Genomic DNA, 19,481 nt, shown 5'->3' with positions numbered 1-19,481 from the left:
ATGCAAATCAAAGGCTATGGCATACAGTTAAAATAAAAGACAGTGAAATTAAACTGTGCTGGAAATATGTACAGTAAACTCTGCTTATAACGATGTCCCTGGTCAGGGGGACTTTCAAAGTGTTTGTTGTATACACATGTATAACAAAAGATTTTTGTTTATCAGATAATTTATATGTACACTGAAAAAAGGAATTAAAAAACAAGAATTATAAGTAAGTTAAATGTAATTAAAATTGCGACTACCAATTTCAAATTTATTTTCCAGTTTTATAGTTTTATATTTTCATTCCATGATCTTTTTTTATTGATGAAAAAATAATTGAACACAGAGACTGTCTTAATTATATTAGTTAAAGAAAGTTGATTCTCTCTTACTTGTGTTGTAGACTAGTTTTCTAGTGGTACGTATATATATTTGGATTTATGGTGAACTCAGCAATGTTGTAGATATATTCCATTTATTGGACAGAGTACCTATATAGAACAAGGAAAACTTAAAAATATAAAACAGTAAAAACAGGAACAAGAAACAATACAAATTGTAATACAACAATAACAAACATGGAAATACGCAGATTTCACAAAGTACATCTCACGCGGCTATCACTAAAATAAAAAAAAATGCCAAATGAAGTATCTTACAAGATACGTCTATGAATGGTACACTTAACATGATTGCCACTTCTATATCAGATCAGTGAATTTGACCACACATTGTCATTGTCATGACAGTTTGCAAGTTTTTAGTTCTCATTTGTTAAATTTAATGTAGTACCAGTATATTCCAAATGTAACACTAACAAAAGCTGTCCGTAAGACAGCCAGTGCTGGAACAATCAGATTGTTGTCCAAGAAATAGGAATTTTACTATAAAATGTTAAAATATCCATAGAGTTTCAATCAAGTATGAGACAGTAACTTGCATGCAAAACTTACCAGAAGTATTAAGTTAAAAGGGGACAAACTTTGGAAAATATTATGTCAGAGTTGTGGGATTTGACCAAGTTTTATAAACCAGAAGAAATGTGTAAAGTTTCAATTCAATATTTGCATTAGTTTTGGAGATAGTAACGTGCATGCAGAACTTTAACCTGGATTTGATTTTTTAAGTCAATTCAAATGAAAATTTGGCCCAAATGTCATGTCAGAATTATGTGACTTGACCCAGTGAGATTGGTACTTGACCTAGGAAAAGAAAAAAAGTTTTAAAGCAATATGCCTTAACCAAGTAGCTAAACCATATTTCAATAGTTGAGCTAAAAATGCAATTATCTTAAAACTAGATGCCCAAGTGAAACATGTCGAGCCCGCCAGCTGTCAAAAGGACTGGGAGTTGCACACGAAACTCTGTCTCACTGAGACAAACATTTATGCCAAATAAAAAAGTGTGCCAGGTTATTTTATAATCCCACATTTAATGACGTAGTTATTGTCTGAACAAGGTCAATTATAGCCATATCTGACCTTCAAACTCCAAGTGTAACCTTGACCTTTAAGTTATTGACACTGTTTTGCACGTGACACACCGTCTCATGGTGGTGAACAATTGTGCCAAGTTGTTTTATAATCCCACATTCAATGACGAAGTTATCGTCCGGACAAGGTCAATTATAGCTATATTTGACCTTTAAACTCCAAGTGTGACCTTGACCTTTAAGATATTGACACGCGTTTTGGGCGCGACATGCCGTCTATTGTTGGTAAACAATTGTGCAAAGTTATTTTAAAATCCCAAATCAATGGCAAACTTATGGTCTAGACAAAGACATCCGGATGGATGCACGCACATACACCGAACAGCCATTTGGACAACTGTGTCTTCGCTCCGTTATGGGCTCGACAGAAAGAAAACAACAACAACATTAACGTGAATACTTGGGATATTGCTTGCTGTATGAAGATGAAATGTTTTATTATGACAATTTTTATAACCTAATGAAAAATTTTCATTTTAAATCTTCTATGTGGTGTGAGGTTCTTGACAAGAAAGATCATATCAAAATTTTGCATTTGGCAATTTAATTTAAATTATTAAAGAACATTTTACAGTAGGTTGTGCAAAAGTATACTGTACAATGAATACCTTAATAGCAACATTTTTACCTTACTGAAAAATGTCCCAACACTGAATTTACTAGTATCTTTTGAAGATTCCATCATTTTGCCTTTTTTCTAGAGGAAAGTAAACAAAGTATATAATTATTTTGATTGTTGTATAGATTTATTGTTTCCCAAAGTTATGTTAGAGACACTAAAATGTGAATAATGGTGTTTTTAAGACTTTTGTTATTAGCAAGCTTATAACATTCAATATTTTCTTGATAAATGCATTACATTATAATAACATGTGTAGCAATAATAAAGAGTAGGGGAAACTTCCCGTTCGGGAAATCAATTTGTTTTTTCCTACTTCACAAATGGGAAACTTGTTACTAAATATAGTAATTTTTTCCCTGTTCGGGAAGCAAAATGAACATTTTTTGACTTGTTTCCATCAAAATGCATGAGTAAACATGGTGTCATTAAATGAAACTTACTATATCTAAACTTCAACCATTCAGATTTTTGGCTGCGGGTTTATCCCGCTACCAAAGTAAAGTGTATTTCTGACAATCATAGCATCTTTATTTGATTCCGAATCACATCCAAAGGATGTTTATGTGCTGCACAAAATTGTCCCATTCATGAACAGTGCGGATGAATTATCAATGAACAAGCAGTTCTTATTCAACCTGTATCCACTCACACTGACCATTTAGGTTATATAAGATCTATCAATGATAAGGTATTCCAGCCCATGGTTACATCAAAAGCTGGGTCAGGCAGAGTTTATCTTAGATATGAGGCACATTGAATTTGTATTTGTTTCTCATTCATGTACATTCATAGAGTGGTATTTAAACAAAAAATAAATCAACCAAAACCCTCCAACTATCAGACATTTCAAGGCTTTGATTTTTACATGTAATTGATAGGCTTTTGTCATATCACATTTCCTTTCAGTAACTTTTATTTTAAAGAAGGTATTTTTGTCCAGTTTACAACTTTTTAATAGTAAGATACTCTCCACTGGGACTTGAACCCAGACCTCTTCTTACATGGAGTAAGAAGCATTCTTACATTGAACTATGGAGAGGAAAACTAAATGTTGTAAAACTGGAAAATCCAATGATTTTGGTATATTCTGAATTTCATTTATAATCAGAATAACTTTTGATACATTATTTAATGACACAATGAAAATTGTTGTTTTGCCTAGTTTCTTTCAACAATAATTTTATTTAAAGAACTTGGGAATATTGAAATTAATCCAGAAATATACATTCTTGAACCAAAATCAAATATTTGAAATTATTCATAAAATTATCTTGAAGAGGAAGAGAATATTATTTTTTCATAAATACTTTAAATCAATGTTGTGCAGCATTGTTCATACAGTTTTGAGAACAGACATTTGTTGTACTGGGGAATTAGTTCTGTTGAAAAATTATGTTACACTGGTAAGTTGTAACTTGTAAGAACAAACGGATTGGACACTTTGTTATTTTTTATTTTGCAATAAGGAACAGATGGAAAAAGCTGTCAACTGTTGTGTATCAAATGTGAATATTTTCCATTAGAGTGCAAAGTAGTTTGATACTTCTTTGTTAAATTAATAATCAAATGTTTTTCATAACTTTTTTTTGTTAATAGTGCATACCTAAAATAACTACCATGAATAAAAAGCAATAAGAAGCATTTTAACGTATATTCCAAACAAGAGCTGTCACTATTGGTGACAAATGCCCCCGAACAGTGCCCAAGAATGCTACAGCTGTATGCGTTTAAAATATCACACATCATTTTGTGACCTTGACCTAAGTGGCTTGGGTCATAAGCCTGACACACATTCTCAATAATGTTTACATTTGTTTCAAATTATTTTCATATCCCTTGATAAATGGAAGAGTTATGAAGCAGACAAGAAAAACCTTTGACTTCTCAATGTGACCTTGACCTTTAAGCTAGGGGTCTGGGTCTTATGCGTGACACCTCATCTCATTATAGGAAACATTTTTGCCAAGTAATTTTAAAATCCCTTCATCAATAGCAGAGTTATGGACCATACAAGAAACCGACAATGTTAACCATTAGCCTCTATTAAAATGTGTATCTTGACCGTAGAGCTAGGGGTCTGCATTTTGCATAAGACACAGCGTCTTATAAGGAGGAACATTTATGCCAAGTAATTTTAAAATCCTTTGATGAATGGCAGAGTTATGGGCTGGACACAAAACAGACCCTGTTAACATTTGAATTCAAAGTGTAACCTTGACCTTAGAGCTAGGTGTCTGGATCTTTCACATGACACGTCATCTCATTATGGTATACATTTATGCCAAGTTATTTGAAAATCCCTGCAAGGATGACAGAGTTATGGCCATCCATGCAGGAAACAGACCACGATAACATTTGACCTCTAAGTGTGACCTTGACCTTGAAGCTAGGAGTCCTTGTCTTGCGCATGACACATCAGCTCATTATGGTGAACATTTATGCCAAGTGATTTTACAATCCCGTTATGGATGGAAGAGCCCGGACAAGAATTAACCGGAAGCACATATGCACATACAGTGCAATTTTAATATGCCCTTTAGGGGCATAAAATGTAATTCTGATTCTTATTATGAATTTGTGCAGATGTAGTTAGCTATGGATGGAATCCTCAAGTCTCAATTCATTCAGTCTAAACATCATACAGTTGTGATCTTTTAAGATCAGTACAGGAGGAAGTAAATAGGAGATAAATCAAATTGTTCTTTCATCTGGTAATCTAAAAACATCATTATACACACTGGAGTGTAATTGTATGTGTTACCTAATTTAAACATTTGAAGGATGATTGAACTGTTCATATAGTTAGACAGGAAAAAAAGTAATGTCATGTTATGAAAAAAAATTATATGCAAGGACTGTTTCCCTTATTAAATTGTAACCTGTAAATTGAAAGTCACCTTGGTTGGTCTTGAATTGGGAATTCCTTACCGCTCATTTTCTTTAATTTACTACGGTTTAAGTTTAAACGCAACAAAAGGGAAAGAACAACCTTAAATAAAATTGTTCCCCTTTTCACTACCTATGATATCAAAAGCTGGGTTGGTATGTACATGTACTAGTACATGCCCTAGTTAGGGACATATTTTTTTTATAAAATTCTTTTCTATTTAATCTTTTTCTTCTTAACCCTTAAAGGGGTGTGGAAATCCCAATATTTTATACTTGTCCACGGACAAATGAGACATGAGAATCCACTTGTCCTCAGTCAAAACTTTCTCGCCCAAATTTCCTTGTTTTGGACAGCAATCTACAGGTAGTAACAAAAGCAAACATAGTAAAGTGTAATACCGTAACTGTTTCAAAAAATAAGATTGCAACACTTGCTTACATGTGTTCATCCGCTAGGTAGCGGAACATTAAACAAAAATGCCTAGAAAACTGCCCATCATGCTATGCGAAGCCGTATTAGGACACATGAAACTTTCTGACTCGTAGTGGCGAGTTCTTTGTGTTTTGACTGTTGATTTTGTCGGCAGACGAAGTTGTAACGTCGAATTTGTCCAAAACTTTGTGATAACTGTTTTACGTTTCCAGTTTCTATTCGCCGAGTGACCATTTGCAAAATCACGAAAGACCGAGACAGGGAACCAATAAAAATGTAGAAAATGACATGCTAAGTTTAGATGTAGTATGGTTTTCGCAAAACTGCTGAAATCGGGAGGCCCGCAACCGGTGAAACATTCGTCTTGTACTTCAAATTCCTTTTTAGACTCCATAACCTTGAAGCAATGTTCGGCGTTTCAAAATTATTCCTTTTCTCATTTCAAAACCAGAAAATTTGGGCTTGTCTGAAGACAAACAGAGTGCAAAAGCTCACTTGTCTGCCTTCAAAAAGTCCCGAGTTGCACAAGTCGGGCATAGGAATTCCACACCCCTGCCTTATCATGCTATTGATCCTGCCTTTGCGACCAGTGTAGATCTTGATCAGCCTGCACATCCGTGCATTCTGATAAAGATCTGCACTGTTCGTCATTCAGTATATTTTTGGTATGCACCCCTTTTAACAGTTAATGGTACTGTCCAAATTGAAAGATGGACAAGTTCATTATAGAAATTTAGCAGGGTAAGGGTTAACAAATATTCAAAACATGTCGTATGTAACATAATCTTTTGCTCAGTCTTAAACTCTCTGTCCCCTGCATATTAATAATAACACCGCATTTACAGTCATTATTAAACTGTTGTGTAACCTTTAGCATCACCTTGATTTGAAAGTACAACGTCTGAGAGTGTTGGCATTTATGTGAAAAAAACACCAAAAAAAAAAAGAAAAAACCCCAAAAACTGGTATTTCCAAGAATAGCAAGAAATACTGGCAATTACTTACTGAAACCATTTTTTTAAAGTTTAAACCTGTGGTTTCGAATTAAAGTGTAACTAATAATAGGAGGGGGAAAATGTGCAGCCTTTTACAGGACTCGACCTGCGACCTTGTGCTTGCAAGCCAGAAGCTCTACCAACTGAGCTAATTAGACAAGTTAGGACAACCAATATCACAGACCAGGGCCCGTATTCATAAAGCACATAAGGAAATAATATTCCTTAGTTATTGAGATTTGCCTTAGTTTTCTGAATTTTCTCCTAAGTTGTTAGGGAATATCTTAAGTGTTATTCATAAAGCACCTTAGTTTAAAAAACTCCTTAAGTCGATCATTTTTTCCTTAAGTTGAAGACTTTTTTCCCTTAAAAAGTAAGGTACCTACAGAGGTACCTTAACTTTTGAGGACACAGTTAAGGGGAAACAAAAATGACGGATTAGCAGCCGACTCTTTTCTTTTCGATATAAAAACAAGATATTTGTGGTAAGATTCTTAAGAAAATTGTAGCCTATGACCTTAAGCACAATTGATTTACAAATATCACAACAGTTATAATCGTATCGGACCGCGTACCTGTATGTAAACTTCCTGTGAATTTTCGACGAGAACTATCACAAATTGATATACAGGCCTTATTTTATCTGTAGTGTAAATGCAGGTATTGCATCATCTTTTTGTAAATTTTTGAGTAATTGAGGTAAATGTCAGATTTCACGCATAAAATACCTCTCATGTTTTTCTGTATTTCATAACTTAAATTTCCATGTAAATTTCATTAAATTCGGTTCAGTAATAAGAAAGTTGATATTTTTTAAACTTCAGTAATTTATGTTTTTATCCCCAAAACCACTATAACGGGCCTTAAATTGTCAATTTCAATCCGCGCCAAAGTAGTCAGATTTCCCAGCTATATTGTGAATCCCGTGAAAATAGAAATAGTTATTATCGCCGGTACGGCCTTTCCTGTCACAATGGTGTCAGAAGTGGGATTGGTTGACCAGACACAGTAGCTATTCGAACATTATTAACACCCATTTAACTGCAGCAATAATTTGTAAAGATTCCTCTTGTTTTGTTCTATTGGTACACATAAAATAGTTTTATTCATTTTTCAGAGTGACGGCTTACCTCAGACAAGACAAGACAGATCCATAGCTTCAGCTAACCAGCTTTAGTGGTCACAGACTGATAGACAGTTGCTTACGACACTTGGATTCTGGGGTGAGCTCGTTCCTTTAATTTTTCTTTTGGGTTTATTTTGTGTCACTCTATTATTAAGCCACCATATATTTGTGCTGAGAGTGACCGCCTACTCACTCTTACCTGTGCGTTGCCCTACTTCTCCCAGTGATCCTATTATGTATTAGTGTACTGTATACATACTAGATACAGTATTTTACTTTGTGCGTGTTAGCAAGCTTGTTTACTTGCATATACTTTTACCTGCTTTTAAGTTTTAGTGCTAAACAGTTGTGTTATATCTATACTTTATCTTAGGATAAAGCACTTTGATTTATTTTTGTTTTATTTGTTACACTAAGTGTTAACACTAGTTACAGTTGATTGATATTTGATAAGGCTAGGGTATTGTTGCAGCCTACTGTCACTGTACGTTGTTGATTGTTGCCTATGCAACCTTGATTGACACATAGTACTGTTGCGCAACTTAGTGTATTATTATTTTAGTGAGGACGTTTTGTGTAGCATATACGTAGATTATAGTATTTTGTGTTGGCTCCAGTGGTGGCTGTTAGAGCCTTAGTGTAAACTAGTGTAGTCTAGTATTCCCTCACGATTGTTTAACTAGTGTCTCAGGTTGTTATAGTAGCTGTTGTACTGTAGTGTTGTATAGTGTTAACATAGTGTGATCATTTAAACATGAGGAGGGGAGTTACGTAACTTTGTTTAGGAAGAGCAGGCTAGGGAACGTGAGGAAAGACATAGTAGATTAGAAGCAGAGAAAGATAGATTAGAAGCACAGAAATTACGAGTAGTAGCAGAGAAGGAAAGGTTAGAGTAAGAAGCTAGGTTGCAGAAAGAAAAGATAGGATATGAAAAACAAAGTAGTTTAGAAGCAGAGAGATTAAGAGTAGAAGCAGAAAAGAATAGATTAGAAGCAGATAGGGAAAGATTAGAGTTAGAAGTTAGGTTGCAAAAAGAAAAGATAGAGTATGAACGTAAGTTAGAACAGGATAAGTTAGAAATGGAAAAGGAGAAGTTAATGTTAGCTAGAAAGTAAGAAACAGAGAAGGAGGAAGCAGAAAGTAGGAAATTAGAAACAAAGCATAAGTTTAAGACAGACTTAGAAAGGATGAGTAAGAAAAAGGTAAAGGTTAAGATGTCTCCCTTTGATGAGAAAATTGATTCCATGGATGCGTACTTGAATGTGTACGAAACGTACGCTGTTGCGCAGGATTGGGATAAAGAATATGGCCACTTAACTTATCGTTCCTTCTAAAGGGTACGGCAAGATAGGTTTCTGATAGGCTTCCGTTGGAAGATAGGAAGTATTATGATAAACTGAAAGCCGCTTTGCTACGTCAGTTCGAACTCACTGACGATGGCTATAAGAAAACGTTTAGAACTGAAAGGCCTCGTGATAATGAGACCTTTGCGATGTTTCTAGCCAGAATAAGTAGATGTTTAGACGGTTGGCTTAGACTAAGTAAGGTAGAGAAAACGTACGAAGGATTATTAGATTTTATACTTAGTGACCAATTTTTAGATGTATGTAATAGAGAACTATACCAGAATTTGAGTAGGAAGAGGTTAGTTAAAGCTAGGGATGTAGCAGAAGATGCAGATTTGTTTGCAAAGACTCATGGAGGTCCAAAGTATGTCGTGAATCGAACCAATAAGGACCAGAGCCATAAACCATATGAAATACCTCAGAGACAGTATCCTAGTAGTCGTAATGTAGGCACTAGTAATAGAGGTAGTAGCAATGTTACTAATAGAGGTAGAGGTTATCAACCCTTTGGTGTACTGAAGTGTACTAATTGTGGTCGTATAGGGCATAGCTCTTATTACTGTAGGAGTGGAAAGTACGGTAATAGTGCTAATGCAGCAGCAGAGTTAGAGGTAGAACAGGAACAAGAAAGTAGTAAAGGGGAGAATAGAAATAGTAAGGAAAATAGAAATAGAGGTAGAGGCCGTGACCGATCTAGGAGTAGAGGTAGAGGACGAAATAGAGAAAGAGATAGAGATAGGAGTAAGTCAAGTAGGTCAGAGAGTGGAAATAGTATTATAGAACTCAGTGATGTAGAGGAGTTAGGTATGCTTAGTGTAAGTACATGTCCTACAAAACCCGGTACTTGTAATGGTAGGGATGTAATCGCTATGCGAGATACGGGTTGTACATGTGTGATAGTGACTTAGTAGAAGCAAGTCAGTTTGTAGAGAAAACCCGTAGATGTAAGTACATAGATGGGAGTGAACATAGGCTAGATGTAGCTAGAATAGATATTGATTGTCCGTATTTTAAGGATACAGTAGAGGCGTTGGTTGTAGATAATCCTACCAATGATGTTATAATTGGTAATGTAGAAGGAGCTGTAGAACCTCAGTTTAGTAGCTTAGCGTCAGCAGTAGAAACTAGGGCGCAAGCCAAGTTAAGAAGCAAGTAAAGCTTAAAGATCCGGCTCCGAATTTAAATATATCTCGAGAGGAATTATTAGAAAAGCAACAGAAAGATAGGACTTTAGATTTGTGTAGAAAGAAGGCTGAGGAAGGTACGATTAAGCAGTGTAGAGGTAAGGGTTCAGTTAGGTTTGAGATTAGGAATAGATTGTTATATAGAGAGTATATCGCCCAGAATTTAGACAAAAGTAGACAATTGATTGTACCTAAATGTCTTAGAAAAACTGTGATGAAAGTTGCACATGATTCGTTACTGTCAGGCCATTTAGGTGTAAGGAAAATTAGTGATAGGGTATTAGGCGAATTTTACTGGCCAGGAGTAATGGCAGAGGTTAGGAGGTACTGTCAGTCATGTAGTATTTGTCAACGTACTATAGCTAAGGGTAGAGTAAGTAAAGTTCCATTAGGAAAAATGCCTTTGATTGATACTCCGTTTAAGAGAGTTGCTGTCGATATCGTTGGTCCGATCGAACCTATGACTGATAGGAAAAACAGATATAGTTTGACTATGGTAGATTATGCTACTAGATATCCGGAAGCGATAGCACTACCTAGTATTGAAACTGAGAGAGTAGCAGAGGCATTAGTAGATATGTATAGTAGATTAGGAGTGCCAGAGGAAATGCTTACCGATTGTTGATCGCAGTTTACGTCAGACCTTATGGCAGAAGTTAGTAGGTTATTGTCATTAAGGCAGTTAACTACAACACCGTATCACCCTATGTGTAATGGTTTAGTAGAGAAGTTAAACGGTAGTTTGAAGCAAATGTTGAAGCGTATGTGTAGTGAGAGACCTAGAGATTGGGATAGGTATTTGAATGCTATGTTGTTTGCTTATCGTGAAGTTCCGCAAGAAAGTCTGGGATTTTCTCCCTTTGAGTTACTTTATGGTAGAACAATCCGTGGACCGATAACTGTGCTAAGAGAGTTATGGGCTGGTAAGACGAAAAATGATGAGGTTAAAACCACTTACCAGTATGTTATGGATTTGCAAGAAAAGTTGGAGGATACGTGTAAGATGGCTCAGAAACAGTCAGCAAAAAGTAGTGCTAGATACAAGAAGTATTACAATAGGAAGATAGACGGTTTAAGGCAGGTAGTAAGGTACTTGTATTGTTACCTACGAAACATAATAAGTTGTTGTTACATTGGAAGGGTCCTTACGTAGTAGTAGAGGTAGTAAATAGACTAGATTACAGGATAGATGTAGACGGAAAGTTGAAAACTTTTCACGCAACCATGCTAAAACATTACTGTGAAAAAAAGGATGATAGTAAGTCTATACCAGATAAGGGTATTTTAAGTAAGGTTAGAGCAGCTATTTTAGAGGAGGATCAGAAAGATTATGACAGATTAGATCCGAATGAAAGTAGTAATGAGTTTTCGAGTATGTAGAAAAGGATATAGTTTTGTGTTTTATAAAGCAGGGTACAGAAACTTACAAAGATGTAGAGTTACCGGTAGAATGTAAACAGGAAGTAGTAGATTTGTTAGAAAATTTCTCAGATGTACTGACAGATATTCCTGGGAATGCTAACTTAGTTGAACATGATATTCAGTTGTCAACTACAAATCCGATAAGAGTAAAGGGTGATCCTATTCCTTTTCATTCACAATCAGTAGTAAAAGAGGAAGTAGATAAGATGTTGGAGTTGGGATTAATCGAACCATCAAATGCTCTATTGTCCTCATAAGGAAAAAAGATAACAGTATAAGGTTCTGTATAGATTTTCGCCAAGTCAACAAACTGACGGTTTTCGATGCTGAACCTATGCCAAACATGGAGGAGATGTTTTCAAAACAATCTAAGTATAGATATTTTTCTAAACTAGACTTGAGCAAAGGTTACTGGCAGGTTCCTTTGTCTAAAAAGGCTAAACCCATGACTGCTTTTGAAACCCCGAAAGGTTTGTTTCAATTCCGTCAGATGCCCTTTGGATTAGTTAACGCACCTGCAACGTTTTGTAGACTGATGCGGAAGGTTTTGAAGGACCTGGGGCACTCAGATAGCTTCATTGATGATATCCTGGTGTATACAATCACATGGCCAGAACATGTAGTAGCAAGACTTAAGACAAGACTAAGAGAGGCTAAGTTAACAGCAAAACCGACTAAGTGTTTTATAGGTTTTCAGAAGTTAGAATGTCCAGGGCACATGATCGGAGATGTCCAGACACTTAAACCAGTTCCAAATAAGGTACAGACCATACAGGATGCCGAGAGACCGAAAACTAAGAAGGCAATACGTTCATTCTTAGGTGTAGTCGGATTTTACAGAAAGTTTATCCCCAATTTTGCCGCCATTGCAGTTCCACTCACATATTTGGCGAAAAAGGGTCAGCCAAATCTTGTAGAGTGGGGTGAAAGTCAAGAAAAGGCTTTCCAGACTTTGAAGGCTAGCTTAATGGTTCCGCCTATTTTGAAGTTGCCATATTTAGATCAGACTTTTATATTGAGAGTAGATGCTTCAGATGTAGGTTTGGCTCAGTATTGCTTCAGGAAAGTGATGGAGAGAAACTACCTGTAGCGTATGCTAGTAGGAAATTACTACCTAGGGAGCAAAAGTACTCAGTGATAGAGAAGGAGTGTTTAGCGATAGTATGGGCAGTAGCTAAGTTTCACCGGTATTTGTTCGGTAAGGACTTTGTATTAGAGACGGATCATCAGCCGCTCACTTATTTGAATAAAGCTAAACTTAGCAATTCCAGGCTAATGAGATGGGCATTGGCATTACAGCCAGATAGGATCAGTGTCAGAGCAATTCCTGGTAGAGAAAATGTAGGCGCAGATTATTTGAGTAGAGTGTAGACAGGTGGCTATATTATATGGTGTACAGATAGTGACAGTGTGTTTTTTTTTTTGTTTGTTTGTTTCTTTTTGTTGTGTTTGCTATTTTCAGTATGTCAATTTGTTTTCATTTAAGAAAATTATAAATTTTCTTTTTAAGGAGAGACGTGTGTCACAAATTGATAAACGGGCCTTATTTTATCTGTAGTGTAAATGCAGGTATTGCATCATCTTTTTGTAAATTTTTGAGTTATTGAGGTAAATGTCAGATTTCACGCATAACATACCTCTAATGTTTTTCTGTATTTCATAACTTAAATTTCCATGTAAATTTCATTAAATTCGGTTCAGTAATAAGACAGTTGATATTTTATAAACTTCAGTAATTTATGTTTTTATCCCCAAAACCACTATAACGGGCCTTAAATTGTCAATTTCAATCCGCGCCAAAGTAGCAGATTTCCCAGCTATATCGTGAATCCCGTGAAAATAGAAATAGTTATTGTCGCCGGTACGGCCTTTCCTGTCACAGAACAAGACAAAGATCCACCAAGATTTTGCAGTCATTTTAAGCGTAGAAAATGCTGCCAGAAAGTATCTAGAATGCTATGGATAGAAGAATGTGTAAATTTCGTCATAATACATTAAATATCATAAATAGCTAGAAAATTCAGATCAAGATGGGACTAACAAAAGGTATCGTATGTACTGTGGTAAGGTAGGTCAATTCAGAATTTATTATTGTCACAGTCACAACTATTTCCGAGCACTTTGATCAGTACTGCCAATGTCACAGAATGAAAAAATGTGTAGCCATACCTGGGCTTAGGAGCCCCTATTGGTGCACATTTTGCTTACAGTGTGAATACGATACCGACTGAGCTATCGGGCTGCTTACAGTGTGAATACAATACCGAATGAGCGATCGGGCTGCTCACAGTGTGAATACAATACCGACAGAGCTATCGGGCTGCTCACAGTGTGAATACAATACCGACAGAGCTATCGGGCTGCTTACAGTGTGAATACATTACCGGCTGTGCTATTGTGTTTTTAATGATTACCATTCAAAACCTGTTACTAAAGGAGCTCTTATCCTGTTGTAAGGACCCGTTTTAGCTTATGTCTTGTTGGTATATTAATATACTTGTTGCGATTTAATCTCCTTTTGGGTCCTTTCAGCTTTGCACATGGAAGAAGAAGGTCGTTTGCAAATAGATGCGAGGGTTGATTTTGCCTCTTATCGAAGGAATCCTCGATTGTTTATACTTGCTGATGTTTAATATATGGACTTAATTATTCTATGCGCATTTAGATATTGTGAGAGAATACTTAAATAGTATTTTGAAATTTTTGTTGAGTGATTTAAATCTGTAAGTTATGCAGTTTATATAGCAATGAGGTAGGCTGGTATTATTTGCTTATTTTTAATAAAGTTTGTATTTCTTTTACGGATATATCTGTGTAATTATCGAAGGATTTAAACATTAAATTGATTAATAGCTTTTCTATTATACTTTGCAGTTATCATAATGACTACTAGTATTTGTTTTGTGACCTGCTACAATTTAATCCTTGAGTATTGAGGGTTTATTTGTGTGTTACTGGAAGGTGTACACTTAAACGAGAGGTAAAAGAGCGGGTCGATATTCGAAGATAATATGAATTATTAAATTGGTAATATGTCTTGCAAATTTATGTAGGTAATTATGTGTTTTCCCACGCGAATTTTGATAACAATGCATTCCTTTGTAATGCAGGGTTAATAATAGACATGTGTAAACATCACTGCTAGCAGTGTAGCAGACGACGTCTGTATACAAGTGGCGAGTTATTCATGTAGTCTGTTAAAATATATGTAGTATAAACACGTGGAAGAGTCTATTATTCATGATACCTGCTTACAAACAGAGGGTTTAAGCAATTTTATCAGACTTAATCTCGCTGAAAAGTATTTTCTTCTAAAGTGAAGTAATTAAAATTCCATTTCACATATATATTAAGCAAAGTTAAATTTTTATGAGCACGGATCAAGTAATTAAGTGCCCATGTGTGAGGAAAATAGGTAGGTTCACTTTTCAATATACCGCCGTTTCTTGCAGTATGTTTGTTTTTAGTCCTGATGGCTAATGTATATGGTTTGTATAGAAGAATATTGTTATTAAAACAATCGAATGAATAAATATAAAGCAAGTTGGCTTCCTACAAAAAAAAGTAGTTATAACTTATTGTCATTTGTAGAAGGATGACTGTTTTTCAGATCTTAATCTATAGTCAGCCTTTCAGATCTAAATCTATAGTTAGCCCAATTGCTAATGTCTGATTGTATCAGCCGGTACTGGCTTAGGAAAAAGGGTGCCATCCTTATTCTTTGTTTTGGTTTGTAACTGGATTTTGAATTTATGATTACTGCTTAAGGATGAAGAGAAAGTTGCTATTATCTCCATTGTGTTGGATGGTATTTGATTTTGAATTTATGATTAATGTATATTGACTGTTTTTCGCCCATTTGGCTATCTTCGATCGTTTCTAATAAAAAAAAGAGAAAGTTAAGAAAGTTGCTATTATATCCATGTGTTGGATGGTGCTTGATTTTGAATTTATGATTTATGTGTATTGACTGTGTTTCGCCCATTTGGCTATGTTCGATCATTTCTATTAAACAAAAGAGAAAGTTAAGAAAGTTGCTGTTTTTCTCCATTGTGTTGGATGGTACTTGATTTTGAAATTATGATTAATGTATATTGACTGTGTTTCGCCAATTCGGCTATGTTCGATCATTTCTAATACAAAAAAAGGAGAAAGTTAAGAAAGTTGCTATTATCTCTATTGTGTTGGATGGTACTTGATTTTGAATGTATGATTAATGTATAATGACTGTGTTTCGCCCATTTGGCTATGTCTGATCATTTCAAAAAAAAAAAAAAATGGTTGCCGAGTATATCCATTGTGTTGGATGGTAACCGGATTTTGAATCTATGATTAATGTATATTGATGAACTCTATTTAGCCCATTGGCTGTGTTCGATCATTTCAAAAAAAAATAGAAAAAGTAGGTTGCCCATTACATCCATTGTGTTGGATGGTAACAAGATTTTTGAATATTTTGATTATTGTACATTAAGTATTTAGCCCATTTTGCTATGTTCGATCATTAAAAAAAAAAATAGGTTGCGGTTGCCCATTATATCCGTTGTGTTGGATGGTAACCAGATTTTGAATTAATGATTATTGTAAATTGATGAACTATGTTCAGTCAATTTGGCTATGTTCGATCATTTAATAATAAAATAAAAAAAAAAGTTTGCCGATTATATCCATTGTGTTGGATGGTAACCAGATATTGAATTTATGATTATTGTACATCGATGAACTGTGTTTAGCCCATTTGGCTATGTTCGATCATTTAATAATAAAATAAAAATAGGTTGCCGATTATATCCCTTTGGTTGGATGGTAACCGGATTTTGAATCTATGGGTAATGTACATTGATGAACTGTGTTTAGCGCATTTGGCTATGTTCAATAATTTAAAAAAAAAAAGGTTTCGGATTATATGCATTGTGTTGGATGGTAACCGGATTTTTATTTTATGATTAATGTATATTGATGAACTTATTTTAGCCGATTATAATCATTGTGTTGGATGGTAACCGGATTTTGAATTTATGATTAATGTATACTGATGAACTAAGTTTAGCTCATTTGGCTATGTTCAATCATTTATAAAAGAATAGGTTGCCGATTATATCCATTGTGTTTGATGGTAACCGGATTTTGAATTTAACATTAATGTATATTGAGGAACTGTGTTTAGTCCATTTGACTCTGTTCTATCTTTAACAAAATGGTTGCCGATTATATAATTTGTGTTTGATGGTAAACGGATAGTTTCCGATTATATACTTTGTGTTGGGATGGTAATCGGATTTTTAATTTATGATTAATGTATATTGATGAACTGTGTTTGCCCATTTGGCTATATTCTATCATAAAAAAGAGAGTTGCTCATTATATTCATTGTGTTGTATGGTAATTAGATTTTGAATTCATGACTAATGTATATTGATGAACTTATTTTAGCCCATTTGTTAAATGATTGACCATTTCAGTCTTAATGTCTGATTGCCCACTATGGACATTGTGTATGCTGATGACATGATTTCGAATTGATGTGCTGCCAAATTGCAAATTTATCATATTTTCCTTTCTATCTCAAAGTTTATAACGGGCTAGCGACAAATTTACATATATTAATATACTTTATGCCAAAGTTTTAAGTATACAATTGAATGCTTCTAGACAAAGTCACGATCAACACGTCAAAAAAACCCAAGGAGTTCCGCAACACAGTCCAGGTGGTACAGCCACACCGCAACGCCATCCAACCGTTTCAGCCCCGCAACTGGTGAATCTGAACCCGCAACAACTTGTGGTTGTGGTGAGCCTTGTAGCAGAACACCATTGTTTCGTGTTTGCGCAGCGAAGGAGCATTTTGGCTGATGATTCGCTGCACTGTCAGACTGTGTTCAACAAAATGGTGAGTTGGCTCCGACGTAGAGCATTTATAACGACTTGGGAGACCTCGTTTCAGCAAATGTTAAAATTACGATGGTTAATGGCGAATTCGTAGAGTAAACAGTATTGTTACGCTCAGATCACATTAATAACAGTCAAGGTCAGAGTTTTCTTGTTACTGAAACAGACTGATAGCTAAAATTTAAGTCAAAGGCTCGGGCAAAAAAGATAGATTCATTGCCGGTCCTTAATGTACATGAGTATCTATATATACCGTGCGCAAGAAAATGTTATGACTTTAGTTTTCAAGGTATTTGTACCAAATTTGCTTGTGTATACGAACATAGCTGTACGCGTTGTCATGGGAAACACTCTAGGAAGTTTTTTTTTTCAGAATCACTAGTAGCTACCAATCAATATCGTTCTAGGTACTCGTCACTTGGACCTCGTGGAATCTTCAGATAGCCAAAACCGGCATCTCAAAGAGGGTCCCTTAAACCTCCATTCCCTCACCAAAACCCTTATTGACTTAGCAGTATTACAAGTCTATCTTTCTTTATATCCGAATAAATAAGTGGCAGCTGAATTTTAGTGGGTTCTAACAAAGGGTTTCCATTACAAAACCAGCGTTCTAGAGTCCAAACATTATGTCAAACTTTTATTTTCCGTTAGGCAAAACTCTGCTGTAGCTAATGAAAAGTTATATAGGAAGAGCAGTTAAGCAGAATTGCGGTTCCTTTTAAAGAAATGCCTGTTCCAAATTTCAGGCAATCCGCGATCAGTCTTGTGGCCAAAAAGATGGTAGCTCGAGGATTATACACCATCTTTCCTTCCCGCAGGGTTCTTAACGTTGTGTAATAAGAAGTTCGTTTGTTTCAAGTGTACTGTATTAGGCCTCTGTTCACAGGGACTCCACATCTGCATTTTAAACATATACTTTATATCATATGTATTTGTATATTGACATTTATGTGAAGCTGTGACCAATTTCTGCCAACCATTAATTTAAACGAAATTAGATACTAATTGCTTGCTTTAGTAAAATTGTTAATAGTAAAAGTAATGTATTCATACAGCTGTCTTGGGTTCTTCTTTTAGTATTATTATTTCTGTGCCAAGCTATCTTCGGTAATGTGTTTTTAATGATTACCATTCGAAACCTGTTACTGAAGGAGGTCTTATCCTGTTGTAAGGACCCGTTTTAGCTTATGTCTTGTTGGTATATTAATATACTTGTTGCGATTTAATCTCCTTTTGGGTCCTTTCAGCTTTGCACATGGAAGAAGAAGGTCGTTTGCAAATAGATGCGAGGGTTGATTTTGCCTCTTATCGAAGGAATCCTCGATTGTTTATACTTGCTGATGTTTAATATCCCACCCTCCACTCCCCTTTTTTGCTTGTGTTCTCCTTTTTCTTTATAATTTCAGGTACATCTTATGTGTTCAAGTTCAGCCTACACCATCCTTCCCTTCAGTCGTTACAGCTTCACATGGAATATCGGCAGTTTTCACATGTTGAAGTATGGACATGACAGTGTCTGTTTTCAAGAAATGTGAAATGTGTATGTGTTATATATAAACGTTTAACGTAGTCACTGATTCTGAATGTCTGTTTTTGTATACCTGATCTCCGTTGAATTCTGACCCCAGGTTCGGCGGTTAGGTCAGCCTCCACCAGTATATCTAAACGTTGTGTAATAAGTTTGTTTGTTTCAAGTATACTGTATTAGGCCTCTGTTCACAGGGACTCCACATCTGCATTTTAAACATATACTTTATATCATATGTATTTGTATATTGACATTTATGTGAAGCTGTGTCCAGTTTCTGCCAACCATTAATTAAAACGAAATTAGATACTAATTGCTTGCTTTAGTAAAATTGTTAATAGTAAAAGTAATGTATTCATACAACTGTCTTGGGTTCTTCTTTTTAGTATTATTATTTCTGTGCCAAGCTATCTTAAGTAACGGGCTGCTCACAGTGTGAATACAATACCGACATAGCTATCGGGCTGCTTACAGTGTGAATACAATACAGACTGAGCTATCAAACTGCTTACAGTGCAAATACAATAACGACTGAGCGCTATCAGACTACTTACAATGCGAATACATACC

At 35.3% G+C, this 19,481-nt stretch overlaps 1 long non-coding RNA gene across 3 annotated transcripts in view; it reads left to right on the top strand.

Annotated features, from left to right (window-relative positions):
• LOC123538523 (uncharacterized) overlaps positions 1–19,268 on the top strand; it is a 49,505-nt gene extending 30,237 nt beyond the window's left edge. Inside the window, exons 3-4 of one of the 3 annotated variants that reach the window (XR_008372090.1) lie at positions 7,534–14,909; positions 17,147–19,268. This is a non-coding gene — a long non-coding RNA (uncharacterized LOC123538523). Of the gene's footprint in view, positions 1–7,533 lie in introns of all 3 variants that reach the window. The other 2 variants (XR_008372088.1, XR_008372089.1) reach the window with 2 other exon arrangements.
• Positions 19,269–19,481: the final 213 nt, after the last annotated feature.

Source organism: Mercenaria mercenaria, chromosome 8, assembly GCF_021730395.1.
Source record: "Mercenaria mercenaria strain notata chromosome 8, MADL_Memer_1, whole genome shotgun sequence".
NCBI lineage: Eukaryota > Metazoa > Mollusca > Bivalvia > Venerida > Veneridae > Mercenaria > Mercenaria mercenaria.
Note: the sequence above shows the minus strand (reverse complement) of the source record. Positions and strands in the feature narration are given on the sequence as shown.